Source organism: Canis aureus, chromosome 5, assembly GCF_053574225.1.
Source record: "Canis aureus isolate CA01 chromosome 5, VMU_Caureus_v.1.0, whole genome shotgun sequence".
NCBI classification, from domain to species: Eukaryota; Metazoa; Chordata; class Mammalia; order Carnivora; family Canidae; genus Canis; species Canis aureus.
In genome coordinates this window covers 35,989,441-36,006,163 of record NC_135615.1, presented here as the reverse complement: position 1 = coordinate 36,006,163, position 16,723 = coordinate 35,989,441, and the positions used below count along the sequence as shown (strand labels likewise).

General features: G+C 46.1%; 1 protein-coding gene and 1 long non-coding RNA gene across 2 annotated transcripts in view; one reads left to right on the top strand and one right to left on the bottom strand.

Moving 5' to 3' along the window:
- NRG2 (neuregulin 2) overlaps nt 1-16,723 on the top strand; it is a 241,148-nt gene that overhangs the window by 82,918 nt on the left and 141,507 nt on the right. The window lies entirely within an intron of this gene.
- LOC144313396 (uncharacterized) lies at nt 1,800-4,703 on the bottom strand. The gene is made up of 3 exons (XR_013379055.1): nt 4,269-4,703; nt 3,019-3,162; nt 1,800-2,303 (listed from the first exon to the last, which is right to left on the bottom strand). It is a non-coding gene; the product is annotated as an uncharacterized LOC144313396 (long non-coding RNA).

Below are 16,723 nucleotides of genomic sequence, written 5' to 3'. Positions count from 1 at the left end.
GTAGAATTACAAGTCCACAGCATACGAATGAGGAGGGGGTAGCTGATGCTATGAGGGCAGAGGACTCCTGGAGGGAAGCTGAGAGCTGAGGATGGAGCCTTTTTGTTTTATGCATGCTGATATGTAAGCTAGTCTGTCTTCTTTTGGGATGAGCCCAGTATTTTCTAAACTAAGGCCTGGTGGCTTGCTGGCTGTGGTGGTTTGTCTCCTAGATTTGAGTGGAAGACCATTTCTGGCTTTCTGCCTCTGCTCTTCAGAGGTCTTTCACCACCTGGAGTAAGTGAATTTCTCATTGTCACTGTTCCCTAAGTAGATATAGACTGGACTCCTAGGCCCCTTCTGCCTGGACTGAAGAAGGAATTAAGATATGACACCATATGCATGTTACGGGTGCAGAGGTGATATTTCAGGGAACCCTGGGTTCCCTATGTGGTATGAAACCTTTGTGGTTGAGATTGCTCTCTCTGATGTCAAGGGCAGTTACTTCCAGAAGACTGGCAGAGCATGGTGTGTTCCAGTACTCCATAGCCCTTTAGGCCTTTAAGGATCATTCTAAGGAAAACAGTGTTGAGTAGGTAGGGATAGAACTTAAGAATACAGAGGCCAGGCATTACTTGTGAACTTCTTCAGTGGACATGCTGGAATGATCCTAATCTCATACTTCATCTCGTAAAACAGCACAGTGGTAGGAGAGAGATAACGCTTTAAACTCCCAATTTGTCACTTACTAGCCCTGTGACCTTGGGACAACTGACCTTTGTGAGCCTTTCTCCTTCACTGGGAAATAGGGTTAATGGTATTTGCTTTTCTTTCCTAACAAAGGTATAAATAATGTCTGTGAAAGCGCTTTGAGATTGCAAAGTGCTCTATCAGAATGTGCTGTTATTATTACAACTACTAGCCAGTTTGCTCAGTCTTAAAGATTAATGTCCTGAGAGTGCCTTTTGCATAACCTCTTCATACTCCTTCTGCCAAGGACTTCTAGGGCAGGGCCACGGAGTGGGAGTTTGACTCATGGCACCGAGTATTTCCCTAGGCAGACCCATTGGCTGTGTGAAGCACTTTCCCTACCCTGAACACGAACATCTCAAATCGGGCCGTGCCCGACAGTTGATGGCATGGTAGATATGATGAAATCAGCTAACTCTTTTCTTGGAACCAGGCAAGTCACATATACAAAACTCTCTTCTTTCTTCCTACATGAAAAGCTATTTTATCTCAACCTTTGCCAGAGAAGATCTTGCTGAAATGCATGGGGGCATTTTGCTGCCTCAGCGCTTGTAGGGCTTAGTCTGCCCTTGAACGTCTTGCCTTGTGTCATGGTTATCCTTTATAATGGCACCGACCTCTGTAAACAGGAATGTATCTGCCCTGATCTTGGGATGCATCCTGTTTCTTGATTGGGGAAAAAAAAAATCTCTGATGACCATTTTGTCATTGATTTCCTGGCTTTTCAAAAGTGGAAGGCAAGATGCATTTTGGTTAATGGGATAGTTTCTATTACCCTGGGTTTGACTGTATTGGGCTCTGGTGCATTAGAAGGTGAGGAGCTGGACCTCCTGTCTGTATCCTGCAAACCCCTAACATAAACCTTTCCAGCGCTGGGACAACCACTACACCCTCCTTGGAGCTTCTCTCTTCAGAATGAATCTGTTCTTGTTTTCTTTTACCTTTGGAAAGATCTTCAGATTCAACTGCAAATTCAGAGCTCTTTCTTAGTACCAATTCTTGTTGTTTCAGCGGTTTTTGTTTTGTTTTTTAAAGATTTTATTTATTTGTTTATTCATGGAAGACACACAGAGAGAGGCAGGGACATATAGGCAGAGGGAGAAGCAGGCTCCCCACAGGGAGCCTGACTCGGGACTCGATCCCACGACCCTGGAATCACGCACTGAGCTGAAGGCAGATGCTCAACCACTGAGCCACCCAGGTGCCCCTGTTTCAGTGTCTTTATTGACGATTTAGGGAAGGGCTTTTTTCCTTTCAATTGAATGGCAAGGAGACTCCTGAGCCACTGCCCCTCTTGTTGTCTGCCTTGTGCTCAGGGAATGCAGACCTTGTAGTTCCACATGTAAATGGTCAGAGGTAAAGATGGGTAAGAAAGTGGCGCTGACATTTGGTGAGCACGTACTCTTACAGACATTACTTCATTTGATTCTCACAACAGCCTAGGAAGGTGGCCTTCTCTTCCAGATGTTACATCCAGGAACCTGAGTCTCAACAATTCAGTGAGTTCCAAGCTGGCCACACTGGCTAGAAGTGATGGAACTAATCTGAAGCCATGCTTTCCAGGCAGGACCAGTCTGAAAACAAAGAGTGGCAATAAGGGGATTACTTGCACTTACTGATTACCTAGACATTCCCTTCTGGCTAATGTGGAGATGCAAGAGATGACTGGACAGGGTTCTTTGAAGAGTTCTGTGGGGTTTTTTCCCTGCTCAATTCTGGGAATGGGCTGGTGACCCTGGCTCTTGGCTGGAGCTCTCCCATGGCTCAGCCTCTGATTGGCCCTCTGGCCTCTGCTTCCAGAGCCTCCTGATTCAGGTCAGATGCCTCCTGGTGCCCTAGAAATAACAGGGTTTCTAGCCCAGCGTGCCTCCCTGGAGCCCCTCGGCCTGCTAGGCCAGCACTTGCAGCGCCTCTCCCCAAAGCTGTGTTTATTTCTATTATGTCATTTGCTTATTATAGGCTGTCTGCTAAGTGTCAGCTATCACTTCCCCGTGGTTCCCTGCCTTTTCTTCTCCCTGTCTTCCCCAGTGCTTTGGGGACTGTGGGCGACAGGGACCCAGGAGGAACATTCTAAATAGGTTCCTTGTACAGTTCTTCATTAGGAATTAAGCTTTTCTGTTGATTTTTCCCTAAGGGATGGGCTTTTGTTAGAAGTGCTGGCACCGTCAGTGAGTAGCTTCTCGGGTCCAGGGAAGGAGTGCCTCAAAGGATTGAAAAGAGAGCAAACCTTGAGGGTGGGTGGGGGGTGGGGGAGGGGTGGGTTTGGATCTGCCGAGGTCAAGTGCTGACCTGGGATTTGGCAGCTTCTGTGTTTTGGTCTTCTGCTTCCTGTGACCTTGGCAAGCACTTGTCCTCTTAAATCTTTGTGTCCTTGTGCTGTTTGTACACTTTGCACTAAGAGATGCTTACTGAATTCTGGTCCCAGAGTCAGAGCTGTAGTTAAAGACAGCAAAATGGAGAAATTGGCCCAGAATCCAGTTTGGGGAACTGGAGGTCAGGTGCACGGGGGAGGCATCATGCCCTAGACAGTTGCATGTAAAATAAGAGCTCGGTCTATTAGGCAGCCTCTGCCTCCTTCCAAAGTTACCTGTGGGAACAAGTGGGGCTGTTTCTCCCTCCCCACACTCCCACCTGACCCTCTGTCTGTGTGCTGGTGCTTTGTGACTTCTCTTCTACTCCATTGCCATCTGCAGTCATTTCCCCAGATTGGGCCTGGTTCCCTGGGGGCTGTCTCCCCAGGAGCCCTGGGCATCTCCTGAAGGCGGCTGGGCTGCAAGCAGCTCCCGTGTGGCCTCGTTCTGACTCGAGCCCAGGGCGGAGGAAGGGCATGTGTCTTGTACCGGGTGCCAAAATGGGACCTACAGAGGTTGTTGGCTTCCTGGGGTCTACATTGCTCACTAGCAACCCATGACCCTATAACTTTGGGGGTTGGCTTGGGAAAGCATTAGCAGGGCTGACTTTAGGTCCGATGAACAAAAACGGACTGGCGTGCTCGCTCATTCTCACCTCCTCCCCACTGATGCAGAGGAGCTGCCCTTGTGCAAGGCCTGCCCCACCCTGTGGTCCATCCCTCCCACCTTCCTGGATCCGCACACTGCGACTGTCTCTTCCCTGTCTTTGTCTCTCTACATGTCCATGCACCGACATCTCTCCCATCTGTAGCTCCCATCCGGCTTTCTGTGCTCACTCCAGCCAGACTTCTGGAAGAACTGTTTGTACCCCTCATCCCTCTTACACCACCCCTGCTGGCCCCTGTTTGACGTCCTCCTCCCTTCCCCCTCCATCAGAGTGAACTCCCAAGTCCCTGAACACTCAGCCTGTCCCAGACTGAACTAATAATCTCACCCACTTCCCACACCTCTAACAGGGTCCCCTGGCTTAACCACGTTGGTTGTACTTTGTTACTTTCTTCTTTCTGCCTGAACAACACCCCTCCACCCACCCCTGCAGTGCATCATCTTGTTACTTTTCCCCCTAAATCTCTCTTGAATCTCTTTCTTCAGTGACAGCACCCATGTCAGATACTGATTGGCTTTCACCTGTTTTTTTTAGCGATTTGTGCTCCTTAGAGTCATTCTTCACATCGTGGGCTTTTAAAAACACACGTCTGGTCAGATTTCACTGGGCCACCCCTACTCTGCTCCAATCTCTTTCTTTAACCTTAACACATACTACCAGCGCATCCCTCTCATGTCCTGCAGGCCCTGTGTGGTCTCATCGGTGTCGACATCGCCAATATCATCTCCACCTCATGTTCTTCACTGGGTGCTTGGGTCACACTGGCTTTGATGAGACAGGGCTCCTGCCTCAGGGCATTTGTATGTGTTCATTCCTGTCTCTGAAATGCCCTTCCTTCCATCCTTCTGCACTCTGCTGAGATGTTACTTCCTTCCAGAAGGCTTTCTGAAACTCCAGACTAGGCGACAGGTATATGCTACATCTGCTCACACTGTGCCACCATCATTTCCTTATCTTTCTAGTACTTATTCGGGGTAATAAACAGGACATTGTTTGACATTGGCTATCTAGCTCCCTGCTAGACCACAAACTTCTGAGAGCAGAGACTGTGTGTGTCACAAACAGTCCTAGCACAGTGCCTGACACATAGGGGGCACGAGGATTGTTCCTTATGAATGAATTACAGTTGAGCTGGGGAAGAGGGGATTGAGATGAGTTTGCAGGGAGGTGTATGCAGACAAGGTTGTCCTCCCAAACTGTCAAGTTCGAGAAGTCAATAATAGTTGAGTTTTCGAAGAATCACGTCGCTAGCTTATCTGGTTCAGAATTTTAGTTTTATTTTTTTTATTTTTTATTTTTTTTTTTAAAGATTTTTATTTATTTATTCATGATAGTCACAGAGAGAGAGAGAGAGAGGCAGAGACACAGGCAGAGGGAGAAGCAGGCTCCATGCACCGGGAGCCCGATGTGGGATTCGATCCCGGGTCTCCAGGATCGCGCCCTGGGCCAAAGGCAGGCACCAAACCGCTGCGCCACCCAGGGATCCCCAGAGTTTTAGTTTTAAATACGAGAAGATGAAGGCTCAGAGAGGGAAGCCACTTACTCAAGGTCAGAGAATGAGGTAGTAAGAGTTCAAACTCCTGCCTGACTTCCAGGTTGGCACTTGCTCTCTTCTGCACCACCCCCTCCCTGCCTCTCATACAGGTGACAGGCTCTACGTTCTCCAGTTCTGAGCAAGGCTCTGGAGTCAGGAAGGTGAGTTGCTTCCTCCCCACTGTGAGTGAGGGTGGCAGGTGGGAGCGGCCTATCCCACAGCTGTGGCTTCAGGAGCCATTGGCCTCCCCTCCCCTCCAGGGTTAGCAATGAGTGATGGGCTGCAAAGGCATCTAAGCCAACGCCAGCCTTACCTGGTGAGATGTGGAGCCCTGAAAGGAGAAACACAAGGGATGTGTTTGTTGAAGTAACTTGATTTTCCAGTTTCTAGGTTATCAGAATTTGAGGACTGGAAGCCTGACATTGGAGCTAAAGCTTCTGGGAGCCTGGATTGTGTCTGTTCCTTGTGGGCTCACTGTGCACCTGCCTGAGAACTCCACCTGTGTGGTCTGAGGGTGAAGCCTTCGTTGAAGCATACAGGGAAGGGCTTCTTCAGTAAGGCGTCCTTCCTCCGTCGGGTTTATGTCCTTCTCACTCAGAATTCCATCCTGTAAGATCTAGAAATGGAAGACTCCAGGCTGGGAGTGGCTGTGCAGGAAACAGGATATTTAGAATATAAACTATAGAATGCTGGCACCTCACATTTCCAGTGTCCCCTCACTCATCTTCAGTTTTTTTCTTTATCTTTTCCCCCTTCTACTTAACCATTAAATCTCCGTGACTACCCTGGGAATGGAGGACATGGAGATGAGGAAGTCACATCTCTGCCCATGGGAAGCTCATAGCTTAGTGATAGACCACTCATTTCTTCATTCACTCGTTCATACAATATTTAGTAGGCATTTATCATGTGCTAGGCATTATAATAGGCCTCTTCACTCATTCAGCATTATTTGAGTTCTTCCTGTAGATCAGAACTCCTTCCAGGTGATCGGAATATTGAGCAACAAAAATCTTTGCCTTCATGGAATTTACTTTCTAATGGGGAGAGACCAATAATATAGACTATACATAATAAATAAGTAAATTAGTGTTTTGAATAGGATAAATACCATAAAAAGAAAAAAAATGAATGGAAAGGAGTAAAGAGAGTGCATGGGTGGGTTGCAGTTTTAACTAGGGTGGATATGGTAGCCCTAACTTACAAAAGTGACGATAGAGTGGAGACTTGCAGGAGGCGAGGGAGTTAGCCTTATGGATATCTTGGTGAAAGAAATATCAGGCAGAGGGAATTTGATCTAGGGTGGAAGCATGCCTGGCAAGTCCAGGGAACAGCAAAAACGTCCTTATATCTGGAGTGGAATGAGCTCAGTTTAGAGAGGCAATGGGTGCCAGATCATGCAGGGACTTGTAGGCCACTGTGAAGATTTGGGATTTTCTTTTTGTGAAAACCAGATCCACTGGAGGGTTTTGAGTACAGAATCTATTTGATCTGATGCACATTTGAAAGGAATCACAGAGTCTCCCATGTTGAGAATAGACTTTTGGGAGCAAGGGAGAAAACAGAGAAACCAGTTAGGAGGTCACTGCAAACATCTAGGAAGGAGATAGTGGTTTCTCTGTGTATTGTGGTAGCAAAGGAGGGGATGAGGAGAGGTTGGAAGCTAATAGAAGAAATGGAATCAGGAGGGTTTTAATTTTATTTTTTTATTATGGTAAAATATACATAAAATTTACTATTTTACCAATTAAAAAGCATATAATTCAGTGGCACTAAGTACATTCACATTTTTGGGCAACTGTTATCACCATCCATTTCCAGAACTTCTTCATCTTCCCAAACTGACAGTCTGTTATAATTTTTTTTTTAAGATGAGAGAATTCATATCATGTTTCTGTGCTGGTGGGAATGATCCAGTTGAGAAGGGGAAGTTACTGATGTAGGAGGGCAAGTGGAGATTGTTGGACTGATTTCCTAGAGTAGGGGAGTGGTGAGATCTGGAGTACAAGCAGAGGGGTTGGCTCTGGCACCATGGATAGTTCATCTTAGTAATGAGAATGCAGGCAGGATTATGTGTACAGATGCTGATAGGTGCATAAATGTGTTGAGTCTATGAAAACTCATTGCTCATTTTCTCAGTGAAGGAGGAAACAAAGTCATTGGCTGAGAGATTGGGGTAGGAATGTTAGAGGTTTGAGGAGGAAGAAGGTGTAAAGTAGTTAACTAGGTGAGTGAATAGAGTAAACTAGGGAATAAAAGTATCATTGTCAGGGCACACTTTTTTTTTTTTTTTTAGATTTTATTTATTTATTTGATAGAGAGCACAAGCAGGGGGAGCAGGAGAAGGAGAAGCAGTTTCCCCACAGAGCAGGGAGCCGGGGCTTGGGGCTCAATCCCAGGATCCTGGGATCATGACCTGAGCCAAAGGCAGACACTTAACTGACTGAGCCACCCAGGCATCCCTGGAAGGGCCCATCTTTGGATCATGGTCATGAATTTAAAGTGAGATCAGTCTGTGTGTTTGTGGGCTTTTCTTCAGGTGCATTCAATTGCCTGAATGCAAATACTGGGTTGGATCTAACTAAGATTGTGGTTTAACAAAGTGAAGAAAAGGAATTATTATAAAGATTGATTTTGAGTGTAAGGTGGGAAGGAAGGGAAGAGGGACACAATATTCACTATGAGGACCCAGGAAAGATGGTTGCATCAATCGACTAGATAAAAGAATTGTTGGGGTCCCAACCCTAGAGGGACTGAGCTGGAAAGTGATTGGAGAGTGGGATGTTTACATTCACGATCATGGAGAGGTTGCAATTTCTAGTGATGACAAGGACTACAGTGGGTGAATGAGTCAGTGGCTAGAGAAGAGTGGAGCACAAGATTGCTAGAGAGAAAGAATGAAAGGAACCGAGAAGCCAAGATACTGGCAGGAATCACTTGATAAGTGTAATGACATTTCTAGAAGTTAAGATTGGACTAGTATATTACACATATGAATAACAGACATGTGTCCTGCCCTCAAAGAATGTGCATTTGAACCCAGGAGATAAGCAAGTCAAAAGCATTGACAGCATAATGTGGTAAGTGCTGTGATGGGAAAAGTGCAGGGGAGGGCAGCACAGATGGAGGACACCTGAGCCCAGCCCCGGGGGCTGCAAAGTCTTCCTGGAGCAAAGACATTTATGTGGGGACTTTTAAGAACAAATGGAAGGTAAAGAGAGGAAGAAGTACTCCAGAAAGGGGGAATGATATGTGCAAAGGGATAAACACAAGGCTGGGGCGTGCTAGAGTAACTGGAAGAACATCTTATTGCAGGTGCCACACACAGTGGTGCTAGAGGAGCTTAAGGTGAGGTGAGTGGGGTCATCGTGCTGGGCCTTGGGGCAGTATTAAGGAGTTACGCTTTATCCCATGAGCAGTGAGAGAGGTGTCGATGGACGGGGGGATAGAAGACAGTGTTGAGGACCGCTTAGTAGATGAGGGACATTCGACTGGGGCCCTTGTGTGAGCTGTCTATGGCTGCAAAACAAATTACCCTGAAACTTAGTGGCTTATAGCAACAAACATCTATTTTCTCGCAGTTTCTGTGGGTCAGGAATCCAGATGTGACTTGGCTAAATTTTCAGACCTAGGAATTTTACAAGACTACAGTTAAGGTGGCAGCTAGGGCTACAGTCATCTCAAGACAGAACGGGAGGCTTTCAGGCTCACTCACCTGGCCATCAGTAGGCTTCAGGCCATCAGGTCCTCCCTTACTGGCTACAGGCTACAGACATCAGTTCCTTGCTACATGGGTGGCATCATGACATGGCACCTGACTTCCTTCAGAGCAAGCAAGGGAGAGAGCACTAGACAGCAGGCAAGCTTCAAGTCAGTCTTTTTATGACCCAACTACAGAATTCACGTATCATCCCTTTCACTATATTCCATTTGGTAGAACCGAGTCTCTAGGTCCAGCCCTCACTCCAGGGGAGATGTTGCATAGGGCAGCAACATTAGGAGGCAGCAGCATTGGGGGCCAGCTCAGGTGCTGCAGTCATAAGCCTCAAGGAGGGCTAAGGAGTTTCCAGAGAGACAGATGAGGAACAACTAGGAAAAGATGGCACAGAAGAATTTTCAGGAAGAGGGAGTGACACCGGCAATGACATGTAGGCATGCAGTACATGAAGTGTCCAAAGTGGTGGAAGTTAGCTCCGTGAAGACCCATCGGAAAGGGTCTTGGTACTGTGCTGAGAAGTTTGGTCTTTACTCCTCATACCAGGAGAAAATCCCTTGAAGGCTTTTATGTAGGAGAGCGACCTAATTAGTTTTGGTCTCCAGCTGAGTGGGGACCTTTGGGAGTGGGAGCGGTGGGTGACAGGGCGCCCTCCAGTGGATGAAGAAGAGGGCCTGAATCAAGTTAATGGCAGTAGGCATTGAGAAGGAGAGCAGATTCAAAGGATATTTAACCAATTAGGAACAAGTCTTGGAGGATTTCCTAGGAGAGCAAGGATGGATCAGAAGCTTTTGAAGTTCTCCACTTGGATCATAGAGGGTCCTGGCTGGAAGTGAAGGTACATAATCCAGCACGAGTAAGATGCTGTTCCTTGCAGATGGGACAGGGATGTGAACTAAGGTACACATGCCCAGTTCTGTTGCTGACAGTAAAAAAATATTTAGTTGGAAGCCATTTAAAAAAATGTTATTTATTTATTCATGAGAGACACAGAGAGAGAAGCAGAGACATAGGCAGAGGGGGAAGCAGGCTCCCTGCAGGGAGCCCAATGCGGGACTTGATCCCAGCATCCTGGGATCATGCCCTGAGCCGAAGGCACACGCTCGACCACTGAGCCACCCAGGCGTCCCTGGAAGCAATTTTTTTGAAGCGCTTCCTGTGTATAGGACATCAGAGAGTTTGGGGGAATACAGAGTACAAGGTTCTACTCCTGAAGAGCCTTCAGCCTCTTTCCAGGCAGAAGTGATCAGGTTCGGATTTGGGACATTGTCACTGTGAGGCAGGGCAGATGAGAGACTCCACGTGCATCCACACCCCCGCAGCAGTGGCAGCCCAGGATGCTGCTGGTTTCTCTGTGGGTCTTCAATGATGGGTGAGCCCTCATAGTATCAGAGGACTGTTGAGCTTCCACTTCTGTTGGTTTGGGAAGGCCTTTCATCCCCACCTTACCACATTCTGGAACAGCCTCCCAGTACTCCTGGGCCACTTAGTGTCACCCCAAGATAGCCCTGGGCTCACAGTTAGCATTTGGCTCCAGCAGGGTTCCTGGTGCCTGAGTGAGTGGAGCAACACAGTGGTGTTACTGCACACTGCAGTGAACTCTGCAGCATCAGGAAGTTTGTGTGCCATTTTGCTAGCATCTTCTGGGGATAGAGTAGGATCAGATTGGAGGGTGAGCTTTTCGTGGCTCCTAAGTGCCAGAGAGAATTGTTACCAAATATGTACCAGGGCTCTGTAATTGTTTGGAACACATTATCTCATTCAATCCTCACCACAATCCTAGGAAGTTGTACTATTGCTATTATCTTATGTTTATATCCTATATTTCCCCTACATAGGGAAGTGAGACTCAGAGATGTTAGTGACTCCCCTGAAAGCCACACAGCTAGTTAGAAGTACAGGCAGGCCTGTCTGCCTGCAGATCCCATATCCTAATCATATTACCATACTCTTCCTGTCCTCATGCTTTTATTTTTTTGAGTCTGTTGTTCTTGTCTCTGATCCTATCATTTGTCAGAAGATTATTTTCCCCCTGCTGCTGGGGTCCATAGGCTCTTCTTTTTCTTTGTAGGTTTTAATTTGGTATTGAGTGCTGACCCATCTGGAATTTATTGCAGTATATATAAATCTCATTTGGTTGTGCTTCCTTGGTCACAAACCAAACTTAGATTCTCTAAAGGTAGTTCAAGTAAAGATGAGCTTACCAGAGGGAACCCTGGGGTGCTGAGGAGTAAGGGATCTCAAAGCAATCCTTGAGTAGGGTTGACCTATAACAGGGCTGGACCTGGCAGAGACTAGATCAGACCTAAATAGTATGTGCCTAGCTCAGTTTCTGACATATCATAGGTGCTCAGTAAATATTTATTGAATAGGTACAGCAAACAGTCAAGTGGTACACTCTGCAGTGAAAGGGGCCTGTAGCAATGCCAGTGGGACCAGAGCCCTTTTGTTTCTGCTGAAATCAGGTTCACTAGGCTCCTTGAAGGATATGGCAGTAGCACCACTAGAGAGTCATACTTGTTGTGGGACACGTCTCTAATTTCCTCACACATCTTCTGGCTAGACTCTGAGCATGTCCTCACTGGCTGCAGCCAGATGGGAGACACAGATCGTCTGCCCATTGTGTCCACATTCCTGTGTGGATCCCTCCACACCAGTTCTCATGTGAGATGTCACTAGAGAGTAACAACATCCTCTGATGAGACTATTGTCCTACAGCAGTGGACTTCCTGGTAACTAGAAAAAAGGAAGGACTAGAGGGATGGGAGATCTGGGTTCAGGTATTGGCTCTGTTATAGCTGTGTGACTTGGACCTGATACTTAGCTTCTTTGGGACTTGGTTTCTTGATCTATAAAGGACAGAGTTTGGTTGAGATTCCTCCAAGCTCTTGAGTCCTTATGAGTTGCTAAGTTGGGCCCGAGGTCACAGGGAAGAAAATGCTGGCATCACATTCCTCTTCCCTGGAAACTCGTGAATAGGTCCAAGCAGATGGCCTCTTTGAAGGAGGACAGTTTCCAAAAGGGGGAAGAGTCTCTTTCAGGGTTTGGGTGGGACTCTCTCCTTTCCTATTACTCTAAAGATACTTGGAAGCTGAGTCTGGCATGGTCAGTTGGGACTCTTGAGGTGCCGGGAGTGAAGACGCAGAGGAATGACACGCACATAGGCCCCCACTGCTCGCTCTGGCAGCCTCGTGATCACAGTGTGCCACTTGCACTCCTGCCTTCTTCCCTGGGCTCATCTCCTCCGTTTGAGTTCTTGATCCCAAGCTATGTCCCACTGGCGTTCGTTGTGGCTCTGGAGTAAAATACAATTTATTTTTCTCTGGCTGGGAGTGGAAGGTTGCTTAATATTAGTAATAATGTCATTGGTGCTGTGCGCTCCAGGGCCTGTTAACTGCCAAGTCAAATCCCGTTGGAAGCAGAAGGCGCTACCGCTCGCCTAGGATGGGAAACAAGTTGGAGGTTCCTGATGTAGTTTTCAGTCACCTGAGCTTCTTATATTTAAAAAAAATTTAAAAAACATATTATTTATTTATTCATAGAGACACACAGAGAGAGAGAGAGAGAGAGGCAGAGACACAGGCAGAGGGAGAAGCAGGCTCCATGCAGGGAGCCTGATGTGGGACTCGATCCCAGATCTCTAGGATCACGCCCTGGGCTGAAGCCGGTGCTAAACCCACTGAGCCACCAGGGCTGTCCCCCACCTGAGCTTTTTAAAGATGCAATAGTGAGGGAATAAATCTGTGGTTCCCTCCTCTTAGCGCAGAGTTTTCAACAGTGGCACTGGCCTTTGGAGCCAAATAGTTCTTCATTGTGGGGGTTCTCTGTGGTGCATTGTAAGACGTTTAGCAGCAGTAGCACCCCTCCTCCTGCAGTTAGGACAACCAAAAATGTCTTCAGACAAGCCAACTGTCCCCAGGGGGCAAAATTGCCCCAGTTAAGAACCGCTGTCCTCAAGCTACTACTGCACACGTGCTGGTACCTTGTGACACAAGCAAAGCTTTTGAGAATCCCGGTCTTCGTTTTTGGTTTCACTTCTGACTCACTGAAGATCCTAAGGCGATGAGACTCTGTAACTCTGTTTATTCCCCTATCAAATGGGGCTATCCATTTTCCTTATTAAGATAGTAATTGATGTTTGTTGAAAACAAGTTAGAAGCAGCATTAAAGTATACAGAAGCAAATCTAAAGAGATTTGTCTTAGATTTGACTCTTTAGATTTGCTAGCATCTCAAATACCTAGAGATAACTATGATTAAGGTGTATTTTCTTCCTCCATTTTTAATTTGCATACCTCTCCCCTTCCACACCACCTAGAGACCAAATCAGGATCATATCAGAGTAGATGGCAAACCGTTCTTAGGAAATGTGATTTTTTTGGTGGACACATAGAAGGCCATCTTATGCAGGTCATGTATTTTATTTAATCAATTTTTGGTTGTTATGACATTGATTGTGTCAATTTCTTACTACAGGAGCTAATACTGGGAGAGCAACCTTGTGCATGAATCTTTGTATGCAACTCTGTTTTCTTTAGGATAATTCCTAGAAGTGGAATTGCTGGGTCAGAGGGTGGAAACATTTTTACGGCTTCAGGTATATATTATCTGGTTGCCTTCTGTAATGGTTGTGCCATTTCATACCAGCAGTGTATGAGAGAACCAAATTGGGGCAATCTGTACTTTAAAAAAGCTTTCTTCAACACCTCGGGCTTCTGCTGAAGCTGAACAAATCCCCATTTTATTTGTAACATTGCACAAGAGCCCTAAAAGCACAGTGGTGGTCTGCTCTCATGGTGCAGCTGGGCTGAACATGTACTGACCAGGATCAGTGACAGATAGCATATTTTAGAATTATTGACAGAACTAAGACCCAAGACTAGAGAACCCATGGCAGATCATGCCATATGAGAATCCTGTCTTTTTGGCCTGGCCCAGGATTGAGTGATGTGCACTAATGGCCCTACCTGACCAGTCTTCTGAAGGAGCCACTGATTTTCACAGCCTCTGACCCAGACATATGTGGCACGTAGTTTTCTAAAGTAGGAATCCAGTGGCCTACGTGGGAGGTGTAGAGAGAGTCACAGCTGAGGTGGAGCTGGCTAGAAGGAATTTTGCTAGTGTCAGCCTTCTCTCCCTGGCCCTGACCTGCACCCTACACTCTCCTATTCTTCCCTCCAGCCTCCTGGATGCATCCTGGGCACTCTTGGTGAAAGAACATGGAGTAGGTATAATTTCTAATTTTGACCCAGAGCCTACAATGTTTGAGGTGCTGCGGATAGACTTGGCAATGGGGTGGGCACAGGGCACCTGGGATATTGGACTTGACCTTGTCGGCCTTTCTGGTCTTGGCAACCCAAAGCACTCCTGCCATGGCTGTCTCTGTCTAAGAATGTAGTCACTGTGGGACTGGAAGATAAACAGAGTCAGGCCATAATGCAGTCAGAGAGAGAGAGAGAGAGAGACAGGTTTTGAGACCAAGCCTTTTCTCCTTTGTTATAGGGACAGATGCTTGGAGGAAGGGCAGTGTTGGCCCTGCCACATGGCTGGGGTGACCAAGTCTGGGCGAGCACCCACCTCTAGTCTCTGACCACCTCTATGGCTAGTGGAAGTGAAGGTGAAGTTCTCTGGTGAACTGTTAACCGGTGCTCGTGAATGACAATTTCACCTCTATCATCAGGTCCTTTGATGTTCACAGGAAGACCTCTCATCTGTGGAAAGAAGGATGTTTAAAGCTTGTGGAGGGGTCTTTCCTTTGAAATTCTTACTTCTGTGCTTGGGGAGCTGAAGATCTAAAGGATATTTTGTGGGGAGACCTACCCAATGCCACATTTCCTGAGACCATATCAGGTTCACCTTGTTCTGTAGTAAAACTGAGGGAAAGTTACCTGAAATTGTGGGATGGTATTTAATCAATGGTAAATCTAGAGATATAATCTATCTTTTTAAACTTTTTATCTTGGACTAATTTTAGACTCATAGAAAAGTTGCAAAAATAGTACAGAGAAATGCCGTACACCCCTCATCCAACTTCCCCTACTATTAACATCTTACGTAACCGTAGTAAAATGATCAAAACTGGGGAATTAACATCAGTGCGATGCTATCCACTGCAATATATGCCTTATTTAAATTTCCTCAGTTTTCCACTCATTCTTTTCCTGCTCCATGGGCCTCCCTATGACCCCACACGTTGCATTTAGTTCTTAACTCCTGTCTTCTTTAATTTTTTAAATTGCTTTTTGATCTCTCCTTGTTTTTTATGATCTTGACAATTTTGAAGAGTGTTGATGAGCTATTTTGAAGAATGTACCTCAGTTTAGATTGTCCTTTTTTCTCATCACTGAAGTTTTGCCTATTTGATGAGATTACCACAGAAATGAGGCTGTGTCCTCAGTGTGTCCTACAGGTGATGGCAAACTGGATCGTTTGGTTAGGTGGTGTCTGCTGAATGTCTCCACTAAAGTTACTACTGTTCCCTTTATAGTCAATAAATATCTTGGAGGGCAGGCCCAGTGGCGCAGTGGTTTAGTGCTGCCTGCAGCCCAGGGCCTGATCCTGGAGACCCAGGATTGAGTCCCACGTCGGGCTCCCTGCGTGGAGCCTGCTTCTCCCTCTGCCTGTGTCTCTGCCTCTCTCTCTCTCTCTGTGTCTCTCATGAATAAATAAATAAAATCTTTAAAAAAAATAAATATCTTGGAGATATACTTTGAAACTATGCAAATTCTTTTGCTCTTCCAACTTTCGACTGCTAATCTTGGCATCTAATGGTGGATCCTCTTGGCAACAGTTGTTTGTGGTGTTTGCCTGATAATGCTTTTCTATTTCTGTATTTATGAACTATAGAATAGTATGTACTGTAGAGTAGAGCTAAAGACATAATCTTGACAGGATGGATTATTCCTTGATTAAGTCTTTATTCAAGAACAGTATTTCTTTCCAAAAATGTGATCTATTTCTCTTTATGCCCCTGTATATTAGTTTCCTGTTGGTATTCACAGAAAATGTGCAAAAATAGTACAGAAGGTTCCTGTACACCCCTCATCATCTTCCCCTAAGGTGAACATGTTATATAACCATAGTAGAATTAGCAAAAGTAGGAAATTACCTCGTTCATAGAAAGGCTATACAATCAAGCAAGAGATACTGGTGGGGTCTGGATATATTTTGAGGTAGGATGTAGAGGCTTTGTGAAAGGATTGGATGTGGACGGAGTATGAGAAGAGGAGGAGTGCACTTTGGCGCCAAGATGTTTGACCTGAACAACTGGTCCTACCGTTTTTTGAATTGAAGAAGATTACAAGAGACAGCCAGGCAATTTTGCTCAGCAACTGACAAACTCCCCTTTTCTCATCACCTCCCCGATTATCCACTTGATCCAAGCTACCATTATTTCTTGCCTGGTTGTTTTAATAGTCTCCAAATTGGTCTCTCTGCTTCCACCCTTACCCCCTCTTCAGTCTGTTTTGAACACTGCCACAAAATTAACCAAAATATGAAAAATAAGTCAGTTCCTATGAGTCTTCTGCTCAGAGCCTCCTCTGGCTCTCTTTGTCACTAGAGCAAGGTGACCAAAGGCCCACTTGCATGGCTTGGTCTGTTGTCTCTGACCCCAGCATTGCTTTCTCCCCTCATTTCTCCATCTTTACTGCTCATGACTGTCCTTGTTATTTCCTGAATCTGCCAGGCTTCTTCCTGCCTCTGCACATCTGTGTTTGTTGTTTGCTC